Source organism: Mustela putorius, unplaced genomic scaffold (assembly GCF_011764305.1).
Source record: "Mustela putorius furo isolate JIRA1106 unplaced genomic scaffold, ASM1176430v1.1 tig00000698_pilon_pilon_pilon, whole genome shotgun sequence".
Classification (NCBI taxonomy): Eukaryota; Metazoa; Chordata; class Mammalia; order Carnivora; family Mustelidae; genus Mustela; species Mustela putorius.
In genome coordinates, this window is record NW_025421449.1 from 6,195,480 (window position 1) to 6,208,891 (window position 13,412).

The 13,412-nt window shown below is 52.3% G+C and overlaps 1 long non-coding RNA gene across 1 annotated transcript; it reads left to right on the forward strand.

The window, feature by feature from the left end:
• Nucleotides 1-1,901: 1,901 nt before the first annotated feature.
• LOC123393005 lies at nt 1,902-12,451 on the forward strand. Its single transcript, XR_006607703.1, has 2 exons — nt 1,902-2,521; nt 12,185-12,451. It is a non-coding gene; the product is annotated as an uncharacterized LOC123393005 (long non-coding RNA).
• Nucleotides 12,452-13,412: the final 961 nt, after the last annotated feature.

The window sequence follows — 13,412 nt, forward strand, 5'->3', positions numbered from 1 at the left end:
TTAAGAACAGCCTGCATCAACTTGACTGCCAACGAGTTTCCAAAGCCAGAGTGTGAAATTTCTCAGTAAGATGACAGGGTCTCTAGCAGGCTGATCTTTACCTTCCTGGGGGAGTTACCCCTCACTCCACTCACTCATGACATTGTCGGCCCACAGCTGGCTCTGGGGCTCACATGCAGGAGAGTAGTCATGGTGTCACCCCTCCCCATGCACACATATTGATCCGCAGACCCAGGTCCAAAGGACAGAACACACACTCCTACCACCACAGAGCTTGGGGTAGACAAAATCCAGGAAATATTGTAGCTTTGGAGGGAACCAAAATTTCCAAACCTTCCCCCAAAGCTGTCTATGCACATATCCAGCAAATCAGTCTTTCTCCAGCTGGAACCTGGGTCTCTTCCTTGAGAACAAGAAAAGGCCAAGGGTAAGGACCAGGTGTGGCAGACACTGTCCATTGCATACCCAACAGCCATCCTCACTCCTTCCCTGTTAACAGTGTGATCTTTGCTGCTAGTGACTGGAATGCCTTGATCTTTGGGAAGCTGGGACCCTGGGGCCTCTCCCAGCCCCAGGAGATGAATCATGACTGGCGATTCAATCAATGAACTGTGGCAACTCATTCCCCTGGCTTATGATTGGTCTAGATGGGGCAGGGTGCGGGGGTTGGAAAGGTGGGAGATATGGGATCCAGTTCTGGTACATGAGATGCAAGTCTGCTGGGGAAGGCCCTTCTTCCCAAAAAGAAGGACAAAGCCTTGGCTGGAGAATGCCTTTTCACCCCTTTTCCATCCCTGGACTGAGACGTGATACTTGGGAGTGCACCAGCCGCTTGGTCACCAGAATGCAAGACGCTAGCATGCGGGAATGGTGGTATGGAAAGGTAAGAGGTTGGGTTCTTGAAGTCATTGTTGGTGGCACCTGTCCTGGGTGACCTACCTCTTATGTGTGACAATAACCTCTCCTTGTTTACGCTGTCACAGCCAGGCATCCTGCTCTCCGCAGCCCGAGTGTAGCCCTAACTCGCACGCTCGTATAGTGGCTGGGGCTTCCAGTTTGGGGAACCCTTGCCCCCATCCCTAGAGGAGGAATTGAAATGACACAAAGAAGTAGGAGACTCCTGAGATCATGAACACCAGCTTGGCTTCTGCCGTAACAGGATGGCCTTGGGTGAATTAACCTCACTGGGTCTTGGTCTCATCTGGGCAGGGGAGGCGATGACTAGCACTTTGCCTCACAGGGTTATTGGAAAAGAAGGGAGAAAATAAATGGGATAATGAGAAGGAAAGCAAGACCTCCAGGAAATGCCTGGTTGTACAGTAGCTGTTCAATAAAAGTCAGCTCCCTCCCCTCTTTGGGAGTTCCAGAACCACCCCTCTGATCCTGGCTGTCAAGTCACACACGGGCTCATTGTACGCGTCACCCTTATTACCAGGCGAGGATTTTGCATTATGGAACCTTGAGTTTTAAATTAAGTGTCAAATATAATTTGGCCACACTAAGAATTAATTATATGACTGCCCTTAGAAAAGCCAGGAAGCTCAGCTCTGAGTGTGAAATTGGTGTCTGCCCACAAGGGAGGGAAGCCCCCCCACCCAACCCCGAAGAGGGAATGGAGGCTGGACAGCGATGGTGCTTGGCGTGGTCGGGGCATTTCCCACCGTGGACCCTGGGAAACAGGGCTCCTTGAGGAGTGTGGCCAAGGGGTAGGGCTTTGGGGCAGAGATGAAAACAGTTTCCAGGAGGTACCCCGCCCCCCCCCCCCCATCACAGCCGGTCTGTCACAGCCAGCCCCGCCCTCCGTGGCTTGCGCACATCTGTCAGCTGCAGACACACATGTGGCTGGTGTCAGTTCTTCCCCTTTAAGGGAAGGGAAACATTTCCTGAGAGGGTGGCGGGGGAAGAGGGAGCCATGTGGCCAGAAGAGAGGCCACATTTGTCTCGATGACAATCCAAGGACAAAAGCTCAGTCTGGAGCATTCCAGGAGGGGCCTGCCCTCCTCCCGTGGCCTCAGGCCGGGCCCTGTTTGGAGGAGGAGGAGGCTGGGTGCAGGGTGTGAGCAGCCAGGCACTGGGCATCCCGGACCCAACCCACGTCAACAGCTGCCACCCCCACCTGGCCTCCCCGCTCTGAGGAGTCTGGGTTTAATTTTCTGGTCAGTGCCAAAAGCAGGAGGAAGAGGACGAGGAGGAGGAGAAGAAAGGAGCGAGCTGAAGCCCTAATGCGGCCGGCTGGGATCTGTCACTCAGCGCACGGCCTGCTGACGACTCAGGGCAGCCCCAGCTGTAAGCAGCCCATGATTTATGGACACCGAGTGAACTCCTGCGGCAGAAACCAGCCTTGAGATCAGAGCGGCAATAGGGCCCTTTTTTTGGCAGGAGACAGGGCCTGCATTTTTCTCATTCATGCCAAACTGCTTTGCACGGCAATTAGCTCTGTCCTCATTTAGTCTCCAGTCCCAAAGGGTAATGAAAGTCATAGATCATCTTCAAGACTGCTAATTATTGAGCTCGCTTACAGGTAGGCTTTGTAACTGTGAGAAGGGCCTGTCGGCCCGATATTTATTACTCTTCCAATAAGTAAGCAAAGTGGGGCGGGGGCATGGGAGGGAGAGGGGAAAGAAGAGGGGTGGGGTGGGGGTTAGACAGGGTGTTGGGGGGGGACAGCTTTCTTGAGACACCGCCCAAGCCCAGCCCCAGGATCTCTGACATATCTTCTGCAAATGTGCTCATCACAGGGGAAACGTCTTTATTCCACGGAGCCATTTCTCATGCCCTAACAAACCAGTCTGGGGGAGCAGAGTGGTGAAGAGAAGCCGGTGGAGGGATGGGCTGGGGTCTGCTCTGGGGGGTGGGGAAGGCGACTGAGAGCACAGGAAGAGCAGGGTAGAAACAGAAGATGGGAGCTCCCCAGCGCCCCCACCAACCTCAGGGTCAGAGCATTCCCCTGTCCTTCTTGGGCTTGCTGGGTGGGTAGAGATGGTCCTGAGTCAGGACCCAGGGCTAGGATGAGCTCTGTCGTGTCGAGGCATGGAGTGTGTGAGGCTAATGCGGGGAAGGTTTTCCTCTGAGCCCTTTGACTTCACTTGGTCGTCCTGCCACCAAGCAGTTGTCCTCTCTGAATTATAATTTATACCAGCAGATTCCCGCGGATGTGGCTAACTAAGGGGAAGGTAGGCTCTTATTTCCACATCAACAGACTTAAAAAAATATAATGGCTTTAAAAAAAAAAAAAAGATTTTATTTATTTATTTATTTGACAGACAGAGATCACAAGCAGGCAGAGAGGCAGGCAGAGAGAGAGGGGGAAGCAGGCTCCCTGCTGAGCAGAGAGCCGGATGTGGGACTCGATCCCAGGACCCTGAGATCATGACCTGAGCCAAAGGCAGAGGCCTTAACCCACTGAGCCACCCAGGTGCCCCAATATAATGGCTTTTTAGAAAAACTAAGCATCGATATTAGCCAGGATTACTGATTTTTAAACAGAGGATGCAACTGAAGCAAGAGCTAAAGAAATATAACATGGCCTGTCAGATGCCACACTCAACATACTCAACAACAAATCCTTACTGAGTGCCCGTTGAGTGCCAGGCAAAGGAAAGAATTTGAGGTCATGTTTCTCCTCTGAGTCCTCATAACCTCCATAACTCCCACGGCGCTGGTGCCATCCCCACTTTACAGGTAGGTTAAGTTACATGGCCAAGGTCACATGGCTACTGAGGGTTAGACCCAACACCATGTGGCTCCGAAGTTCATTCTCTCAACCACAATACTGTATTTTCCTTAATTCATGCTCTCCCCTTGTCAGGGGTGGGGGGCAGTAGTGTGCCAGGGTCCTCCCCAACTCCATTCAGCGACATCACGTTGGGAGCTTGGAACTGACCAGGGTAGGAATGTTTACACTATGGAAAATGGCAAATGCTTTTGGGTTAGTTTTTCTGTTGGTTTGTTGGTTGCTTCCTGAAGAGCTATCTACTAAACTTTCACCAGCACATCCCCGGGGAAGGACCCAAGGGGAAAGGGAAAACATTATACTGTAGTTCATGGCAAGTTCTCTCCATCAGAGGCTACTGGAGAGTCTGGAGACGTGAGTTCTACACCCGGTGTTGCTAGTAAGGGACCCTGACTTGAGCAATTTGTCCTCATTTGCTTTGGATGGTCTTTCGGGTGCCACTATAGCCACAAGATTAAGTATAAAACTATTTGCATAAAGAGCCTGGAGACACAAAATGAAGCTTAACTGCGTTTCAGTTTTTGCTCAAGAACATAAGGCGGCTCTCCCATTCGCGGGCAGAGTAGGGCTCGGGCTGGGGGTGCGTGTGCAAAGCACATGTTGCTGTAGGAGCTGCTTGGGTGTGGAGGACATTCCTTCTGCTTCCTCTTTCGTTCCTCACTGTGTCTGGAGCCAGACAGACTAGGGTAGAAACACACCTCTTCCCAACTCTGTGACCTTAGACAGGTTGCTTGGCTTCTCTGCATTTCCATTTTCTCTACTGGGAAACGAGCATAATCAGTAGTGTCTATTTGCAGGGTGGTGTGAAGACTGAATGAGATAATGCACACCAACTGCAGGGTACTAACTTGGCACGGAACAAGTGCTCCGAACCTTCGCAGTGTTGCCCCTTTTCTCCCCACCGCCCTCCCGCAGCTTCTTTCTGTGTGGGGGATGGGGGGAAGGAAAGTCCCCCACCCCCCCATCCCCATCGCACCCCCTAGCTGCCAGGGCCCCTGTACAGGTGGCCAGGTCTGAAAAGGAGGGGCTGCTCTCTCCTGCCTCCGCCTGTGGGAGCAGCACCCCCCCACACAAGTATGCAAACCATTGTGTGTTCCTACTGCTGGGAGGAAGGTGTGATCCTGGGGTCTCTTGCTCCCAGGGGTAGAGGCTCAGGCTGCAGGGGCACGACCCTGGACTCTGCAGGCAGGTCAGCTGGAAGGACACCAAAGAGGCTGTGGGAGTTCCTAGTCTACTCACCCTGAGCAGCTGTGCCCTCTGTGCATGGGGTTCAGAAATGCCCTTCCGTGTGGGTTGCTTCCGGTGGGCGGGACTGGCCCTCTCCTTGTACGTCTGGTGGTGGGCGTCTTGGGATGGCTTCTGTCTATACCCTGGCCTTGGCTCTGGGAGACCCTGGTCCTCTACCTTCACACCCCTCCGCATGTTCTAGCTGACTTCCCCACAGCCGTCTGAACACGGGCACAAGGTCTTCTTTTTTTCCATCTTTCAGCACTCCCCTATCCTCTGATCCTGGGGGACAGTGGCTCTACCAGCTTGGACACCCACCTCTCCCAAGCCTCTCTCCTGACCTTCTGTCTCCAGGACACCTTGCACTTCACCTCTCACCCTGGATCTGTTTCTTTTTACTTTCTTGGCCTCCCATCCCTGTTACCTACCATCCCAACCCCCAACCCCCGCCCCGCCCACCATGGTCTGGCCTTATAATACCCTCTGGACCCTTGACTTAAGGCTTCCTGAGGGTAGGTTGAACACACGAAGGCTTGAGCAGGACACTGATGAGTGGAACCAGGACCCCCAATGAAGTCAGGATGCAAGGCTCCATCCCTAAGCTCTTTTGCTCCCTGGGCCAGTCCTCCTCTCCCCTCAGCTTCTCCTCACGGCAGTGTTGTGGCTGCGAAAGCTGTGGCCTCATCGATGCCCATAGTGAACGAAGGATATCTAGGGAAGGACTGGCTTGTCCAAGCCTGGGACATGGGCTCAACCTTGGCTGCATCACTGTGCTGACCAGGTGGGGTTCCAGGATGGGTCAGGCATGGGCCACCCGGCTGCCGGGTGCATGGTCACATGAAGAGCTGTCCAGAAGCAGGCAGATGCTCTGCTGAGCCAGGACGCAGGACGCCACTGCAGGTGAAGGCTGTCTGTCTGCCCCCCCCCCCCCAGTCCAGCACTGGCTACAATAAGCACATGCGAAGTTGCACGGGGACACAGACACAGGTCCAGGTCCAGACACAGATGATGCTGCCCCATCAGGGATTTGTCTCAGGAGAGCCACAGTCATGTGCGGAGCTAGAGGACAATCTTTTATCATTATTATTACTACTACTATTATTATTTTATGAACCAGAAATGCTTATTGCAGAAATGTGGCTACAGTTCTAGTTGGGGGGCTCTGGTTGAGGCTGCACCAGGGCCCCCTGCCAGGACTGGGCAGGTGGGGCAAGAAGCAAGCAGAGGGAGTGTGTCTGGGCCTGGGGCCTGGAGCTGCAGGCTGATGCTGGGAGCTGGGCTGCAAGAGAGGCCTGGGCCCTTCCGTTCCATGTTAAGGGCCTTTGCCACATCATCCTCCATCACCATGAAGAACCTCTTGAGTTGTTCATTCCCAAGGAGTGACACCAAGGGAATCATCTGTTAACAAATCTGTCTCCTTCCCAAAGGCTCCAGTGGGTTCAGGAGCCAAACCCTGCTTTCACCAGTCACAGACATCATGGACACTCAGGTGACCAGCAGGACGTCCTAGGCCTGCAGAGTGCCGCCCTGCTGTGTGAATCCTGGCAGATGGGCCTTGGGACAGCCCTGCGAATTCGTGGGTAGAGGTCTAAATGGGAGTCATAGAACAGAAAGCACTTTCCCAACTTTGCTGTCCCAGGACTATGAGAAGAGGGTATGGGTAGAGGGCCTTGTGGGGGTGGGCACAACTCCTACACTTTTTTTAAAAAAAATTAATTTATTTATTTGACAGACTGAGAGAGCACAAGTAGGCAGAGTAGCAGGGAGACAGAGAGAAGCAGGCTCTCCGCTGAGTAGGGAGCCCGATTTGAGGCTCGATCCTAGGACCCTGGGATCATGACCTGAGCTGAAGGCAGCCACTTAACCAACTGAGCCACTCAGGTGCCCCAACTCCTATACTTTTAATACTCCTTGTTACCTGCTTGCTACTTGCTGCTACCAGGAGGGGTGGAGACAAGGACTGTTAATGTTAGGGGCAAGGCCTAGGTTTTGAATTGGGATAAAATCTGGCTGGGGAGAGGGACAGTTTGGGGAAGCAGGTTGAGACAGAATAGAGGGTAATAACTGAGTCACCAGTGGGTCCCAGCCCTGGACGTGTCTCATGCTTACAGGCCTCTGAGAACCTCCTGGCCATCTTCCCCTACTGTGTGGGGAACACACATACATAACAAACACACACACATACATAACAAACCAATCCAAACCCATTTTTATTGTGTCACAGATTCTGTGGGACAGGAATTTGGAGAGGGCACAGTGAGAATGGTTTGTCTCTGGGGACCTCAGCTGGGTTGACTCAAAGGCTGGGGGAATAATCTGGAAAAGTCTTCATTCACATGTTTGGCATTTGAGGCTTGCTGTGAGCTGGAAGGTGGCTTGGCTCTGGGTCAGAAACCTCCACCAGCCTCTCCATAGGAACTTTGTGCGGGGGCTACTTTGGGCTTCCTCCCAGCATGGCAGCTGGATTCCAGGACAGGCACCCCCAGAGAGCCAACAGAAGCTGTGTGCCCTTTCTAGTCTAGCTGTAGAAGTCATACAGTGTCACTTCTGCCACATTCTATTCAGGGAAGCAGTCACAAGCCAGCACAGATTGAATGGGAAAGGAATTAGCTGCTTCTTCATGGGGAGAGACAAGGTGATACTGTAAAGAGTTTATGGGAAAGGAGATTTTGAGGCCCTTACCAAAAGTACGAATAGCCACACCTTTGGAAAATTCAACTGCCACACCCGTAAATTGCTAAGATGAGAGGGTCCAGGGGCAGACAGAGCCTCACACCCACTTCATAGAGGGGGAAACTGAGGCTACAAAAGTCATTGAATTGAAAAAGGGCCCTTGGGGTGCCTGGGTGGCTCAGTCGTTAAGTGTCTGCGTTCAGCTCAGATCATGATCCCAAGGTCCTTGGATCGAGCCCCACATCTGGCTCCCTGCTGAGCGGAAAACCTGCTTCTCCCTCTCCCACTGCCCCTGCTTGTGTTCCCTGTCTCACTGTGTCTCTCTCTGTCAAATAATAAATAAAATCTTTAAAAAAAGGAAGAAAAAGGGCCCTTAAAGCCCAACATATACTCTATTTAGAGATTCTTTCTATGGAATCCCGTGGAGCTAAGGATCTAGTCTCTTCCTGAATGCCTATACTGATGTGGAGCTTGCAAAGTGGCCCATTCCAATTGCTGCGTGGTTGAAATTGTCAGAAAGTTCTTAGATTGTGATAAAAGCCACGTCCCTGTAATGTCTGCTCATCCGCACTGATTATGCCCCCAGTGAATGAGGATGGGTCAAGAAAAAAGGAAACTAACACTCTTGGGTGTTAACTGTGTGTCGGGCCTGTGTCTGGGCCCCTCACAGCCCTTTCCTGGAGGGTAAAAGTGTGCCAATCCACTCACTGTCGATGGACTTGTCACTTTTCCATCCTGAGGTCTTTCCCCTTTCCCTCTATGACCCGTTTTCTATCACCTTTGCTTATGTTCCAGCTTCTCCTGGCTTTTTTTTTTTTTTTTTTTAAGTAGCCACATCACACAAGATCAGCTTACCTTAAGCTTGCAGTCAGCCGAACATCACCAGTCATTTTTCATTTCGACTGCTGCTGCCCCTGATCTCTCCTGTGCCACCTTTCATCCAGGAGTCTTCTCATCAGACCAGGATTAGCAACGAAGATGGATAGCCAGGGGTCCATGGACGGCCCCAAAGGACGTCTGAGCACAAGGGGTGCCTGAAGGGTGGGATCTGTGAGCTGTCTCAGGTGGACCAGGGATCAGCCTGAGCTCTGGCTTCCTTGTAGCCAAACAGATTTATTCAGAGACTGTGAGGACCATCCCTTAACACTCACCATGCCTGTCCCCTTCTTGCTTATGGGAGAGGGGACAAAGCACAGGGATAGGGACATAACATTCCCGACAGGCTTACAAGGACGTCACCTGAGTCTGGCCTGGGGACAGGCTTACCGCCTGGCATGAAGGGTGAGGTCACGGGGAAGACTGCAGAGGTGGAGGGGATCAGAGAAGGCTCACTGCAGCTTCCTTCATTCGGGCCCCGGCAGATTCTTAGTCACATACATATGTGTAAAAAAAGAGTAGAAGCATGTATTAATTTTAGGTGAATCCTGGTAAATTGACATGTCCCTTGAACACCAATCAGTATGAGGACTTCCGGAAATGCAAGTGGTCAAAACAAAACTAAAACTAGTCTCAGTAAGAAAGGGAATATACTGGCTCACCTGCTGTGAAGGCCAAGGGGAGAGTGGGCTTCAGGCTGGACTGGATGCAGGGACCTGGAGAAGTCATCAGACTTGTCATCAGAGGACTCTGTTGCTCTAGTTGGCATCATTTGCTTCTACCATAAATTGTTTCTTTTTCTTTTTTTTTTTTTTTAAGATTTGATTTGTTTATTTGACAGAGAGAGAGATCACAACTAGGCAGAGAGGCAGGCAGAGAGAGAAGGGGAAGCAGGCTCCCTGCTGAGCAGAGAGCCCCATGTGGGGCTCGATCCCAGGACCCTGAGATCATGACCTGAGCCTAAGGCAGAGGCTTAACCCACTGAGCCACCCAGGTGCCCCCATAAATTGTTTCTTCAGGTAGTGGTAGCCAATGCTGTAAGAACTTTGGGGTCCTAGCCTTGTGATTCTCAATCTAAAAGAAATGAACGCAGGGTACCTGGGTGAATCAGCCGGTTAAGCCTCTGCCCTCAGCTTGGGTCATGATCTTAGGGTCCTGGGATCAAGCCCCGAATCAGGCTCTCTGCTCAGCAGGGAGCCTGCTTCCCCCCACCCCCTGCCTACTGCTCTGCTTACTTGTGATTTCTCTTTTTGTTAAATAAATCAATAAAATCTAAAAAAAAAAATAAAAGAAACGGACACTATCTCTCCTTCAGAATCAGTGTATAAAATCCCAGGGAAGGACTCTGATTGCCCTGACATAGGTCACATGCTTCTCCTGGGCCAGTCTTTGTAGGCAGAATGATAGGATAGAAGGATTGGCCGGGTCTGGGTCATATATCTTTTCTAGTGGCCTGCTGCCTCCCAGGCATCCAGGGGCGGGAAGGAGTATGACAAGCCTTAGAGGACAGGAATGAGCAAGTCAGGAATTAAAGCTATGCTGTCTTCTGGATCTATCTGATATTTCATATCTGCTTCTTTTCGTCCACTTCCTCATTCTCCTGTTTTCCTTTGAGGATGAGCTGCTGCTGCTTTTTTTTTTTTTTCCTTTCTCAGTGTCTACCATGGCTCAAAATGGCTGCCTCAGCCCCAAACATTAGTGACTTTTAGGAGCCTAACACCCTCTGTGGCTGAGCTCAGATTTTCAAGGAAGAGAGAATCTGATTGGTTGCAGGGATAGGTGTTCACTACGGGACCATTCCGCTGTGGTGAACATGCAGTGCGGACATGGCCTCTGAGGTCTCCCCCTTGAACAGGCCTGGTAGGAGCAGTTCCTTAGAGAAGGGAGCTGCGGGTGGGGCAGGCATTTTGGACCAACATGTTGTACTAGTCCCGGGTAACCCAGGGAAGGGCAGAGCATGACACCCTCCTTGTCCTCCAGTAGCTTCAAGTAGAGCTGGGCAGGAAAGATGCTCATTTGGGCCAGGGCTCATAGGCCCTTGGAGAAAAGCAAGGTCATCATGGGCCATGGCAGGCAGAACAAACTTGTCCTGGAGGTGGTGAGAACAGAGCTGGCTTTGTCAGGTGGGCAGAAAGGAAAGGACGAGATACTCCAGAGCACGGAGCAGATGTTCTCTTCCTCACACCTGAGCTGGCTCACCTAAACCAATACACAAATGCATCTGAGGTTCACGATTGAACTTTTCCTCAAAGCAAGGGCTCTAAAGAGGAAGCTTCTACGTGCCTTTCTATCTCCTCCCCCAGGTTCCCGCCAGACTCCTTATAACACCCTCCACCCCAGGATGCCCAGGAAGTGACCCTCCCCCCTCCGCCACTCACCATCTCTGGACATGTGTGTGGAGGCTGCAGGGAGTTTTCCGTGACTTTTTGGAAAGTCAAGGAATGTCTGTCTCCAAAAGCCAAGGAAGCAAGGCAGGAAAGGAGGGAAGGAGGGAGTAAGTAAGTTTGGTTCAAGAATAAAGAGAGGAATATTAACTGTTTGCATCTGGAGAAGGTAAAGAAACTCTAAGGTAGGGACTTCCGTTCCCTTATTGTGGATGAAGAGAGGTCCAGGGCAATTCCGGCCTTGCTCAGGATTAGAACCCTGGCTTCTCACTGCCCTGGCCCGGCCCAGAGCTCTTTCCATGAGCCCTTGCTTGCCTGCTGGCCTGGCTGGGATAATGGGGGGTTGGGGGAGGCATGGGGAAATGCCTCCCCATCACAAAGTGGGAGTAGAGGCTCAGCCCAGGAAAGTGTGGCCAAAACTCAGTTCTCCTGGGAGCCCCAAGGGATCCAGAAAGTGACTAAGAGGTCACCAGCGGCTCCTCTGGGAACTGGGCTAAAGTCCCTCCAGTAGGCTTTATCTGGGCAGATTCCATTTCCTGTTGGAGGAAAAGGAAGAGATCTTTGTGTTTCTCTGCTGTTTTCCCCTTTCAGGCAGATCAGAAACCAGATGGAGTCAGATAAACCCAGTTGAGAAGAAAGAGGCCCTGGCTGGCTGGGAAGAGAAGGGTCCCTTTCCCAAGTCACGCAGGAAGACACCCAGAGAGACCCTTCCCCTGCAGAAGAGGGAGAAGGGGTTCAAATGGGTCCCCCCTTAGACTTGTAATAATAGTATTTCCAAATGAGGTTGTCCCTACAGTGACTGTGTTATTATTTTGCATCTGGTTGAGAGCGACAGATTGTTAACCATGAACTTAAGGACTTGACACTCCTTCACAGTTTCAGCAAGGTCAGTCTCACAAAATGCAAGTGGCCCCAACCTCACTTGACCTCCACGAGGCTCCCTCGAAGGCAGTCTCGGAGGGCAGGGGGCGTGGAGGAGGAGGCCGAGGAGGTGCGGAAGGGAGAGCGGCTAGAGGGAGGAGAGAGGAGCAGGGAGGAGCAGAGAGGAGGGGTGCGGGGAGTCGGGAGGGAAGGAAACAGGAAAACCGGAGGGAGGGCGAGGAGGGAGCCCGGCGAGAGCGCGCGAGGGGCGAGGGCAAGGTGACCGCGGGTATCAGTGAGGGGCCAGTTGTCAGGGTTCTATCTGCGCCGTGATTGATGGGAGCCTGGGTTTTTCTGTCAGCCTGTCACGGCGCAGGAATGTTTAATGTTCTCATTATTGGTTACGCTGTTGTGTATATTTCTCTGTCAGCACCGCGGACCCAGCTGAACTGGCAGAGCACTTCAAAGGCCTGCGGGTCATTCATCATCCCCATGACGCTCCGGCAAATGCTCAGCTTCAGCTCCGCGCCAGGGATTTGTTATGACTTGCGAGCCGGCTGACAGACAGGACGGTGGCGGCCGCGGGAGGGGGACGCGCGGGAGGGAGGCTCGCAGCCCTTTTGTCACTCCGGGGGAGAGGCAGCGCCCAGCGCCCGGAGTCGGGGCGGGGTGGCAGGTGGGGGGGGGGGGGGGGGGGCAGAAGGTGCAGCCTGGTCGGGAGTCACCCGCGGGGGCGGACCAGGGGTGCACGGGAGGGCTGGGGTCCCAGGACCCCCCCATCCCCCCGCCCCAGGCTGTCCCCGCAGGCCCAGCCAGCGCCCTCGCCCCTCCCGTCCCACTCTCCTCCTCTCGGCGGGCAGCTGCGTCTCCGAAAGTTGTGCTGAAAACCCAGAGGTTGGGGAAAAAAGGGAAACTTGCAACCGGCCCGGCCCGGGCCGGGAGGGGCGGAGTTGGGGGGGGGGGGGAAGGGGAGGGGAGAGCAGCAGAATATCGGAGCTTTGTTTCCTTTCCCAGGCCGTGACATGATTAATCGTTTTCTTCTGATCTAATTTTGGAACATGAAAAACAGCACATTTGTCTTGAAGAAAAATGATGTGCCGAACTGCGCAGATGGAAATTTCGAGCAATGAGAAAGATTAAAGTGAAACCCCACTCCTTAGACCTAATCATGAGTTGTAGATTATTCTGTCGGCCCAGCCAGATGGTAGCTCTGATTCCACAGCCCCTTCTTATATTAATGAATACTAGACTGTTATATTTGACTTAGGTAAGTGAAATGTCTATCAGAGCTAATGGACTGCCAGCCAGCATAACACATGTTGTACCGCTAAGGGTCCTTGCTGCATTTTTCATGTTTTATACTAATGTAGAACATTTTGTTTCCTACTGTTTTTCATCATTGTCACTGTTTGCTAAATATTTTCACATGGAAGGGGGGGAGGGAGACAAAGTCATGAGGAAAAAGAACCCCCCCTCCAAACTTGTGTCCAAAGCTAATTTCCTCCCGTTGGGCTTGGCTATAACTCTACGAGTAAAACAGTCACCCCAAGCTATGCGTACAGGAACTCAATAGTAACGTGATTAAGTTCCTAGTCAACAAGACTACACTGGACTGTATGTTAACAAACCTAATTATAGCCCCGTGGTGATAAATTGGG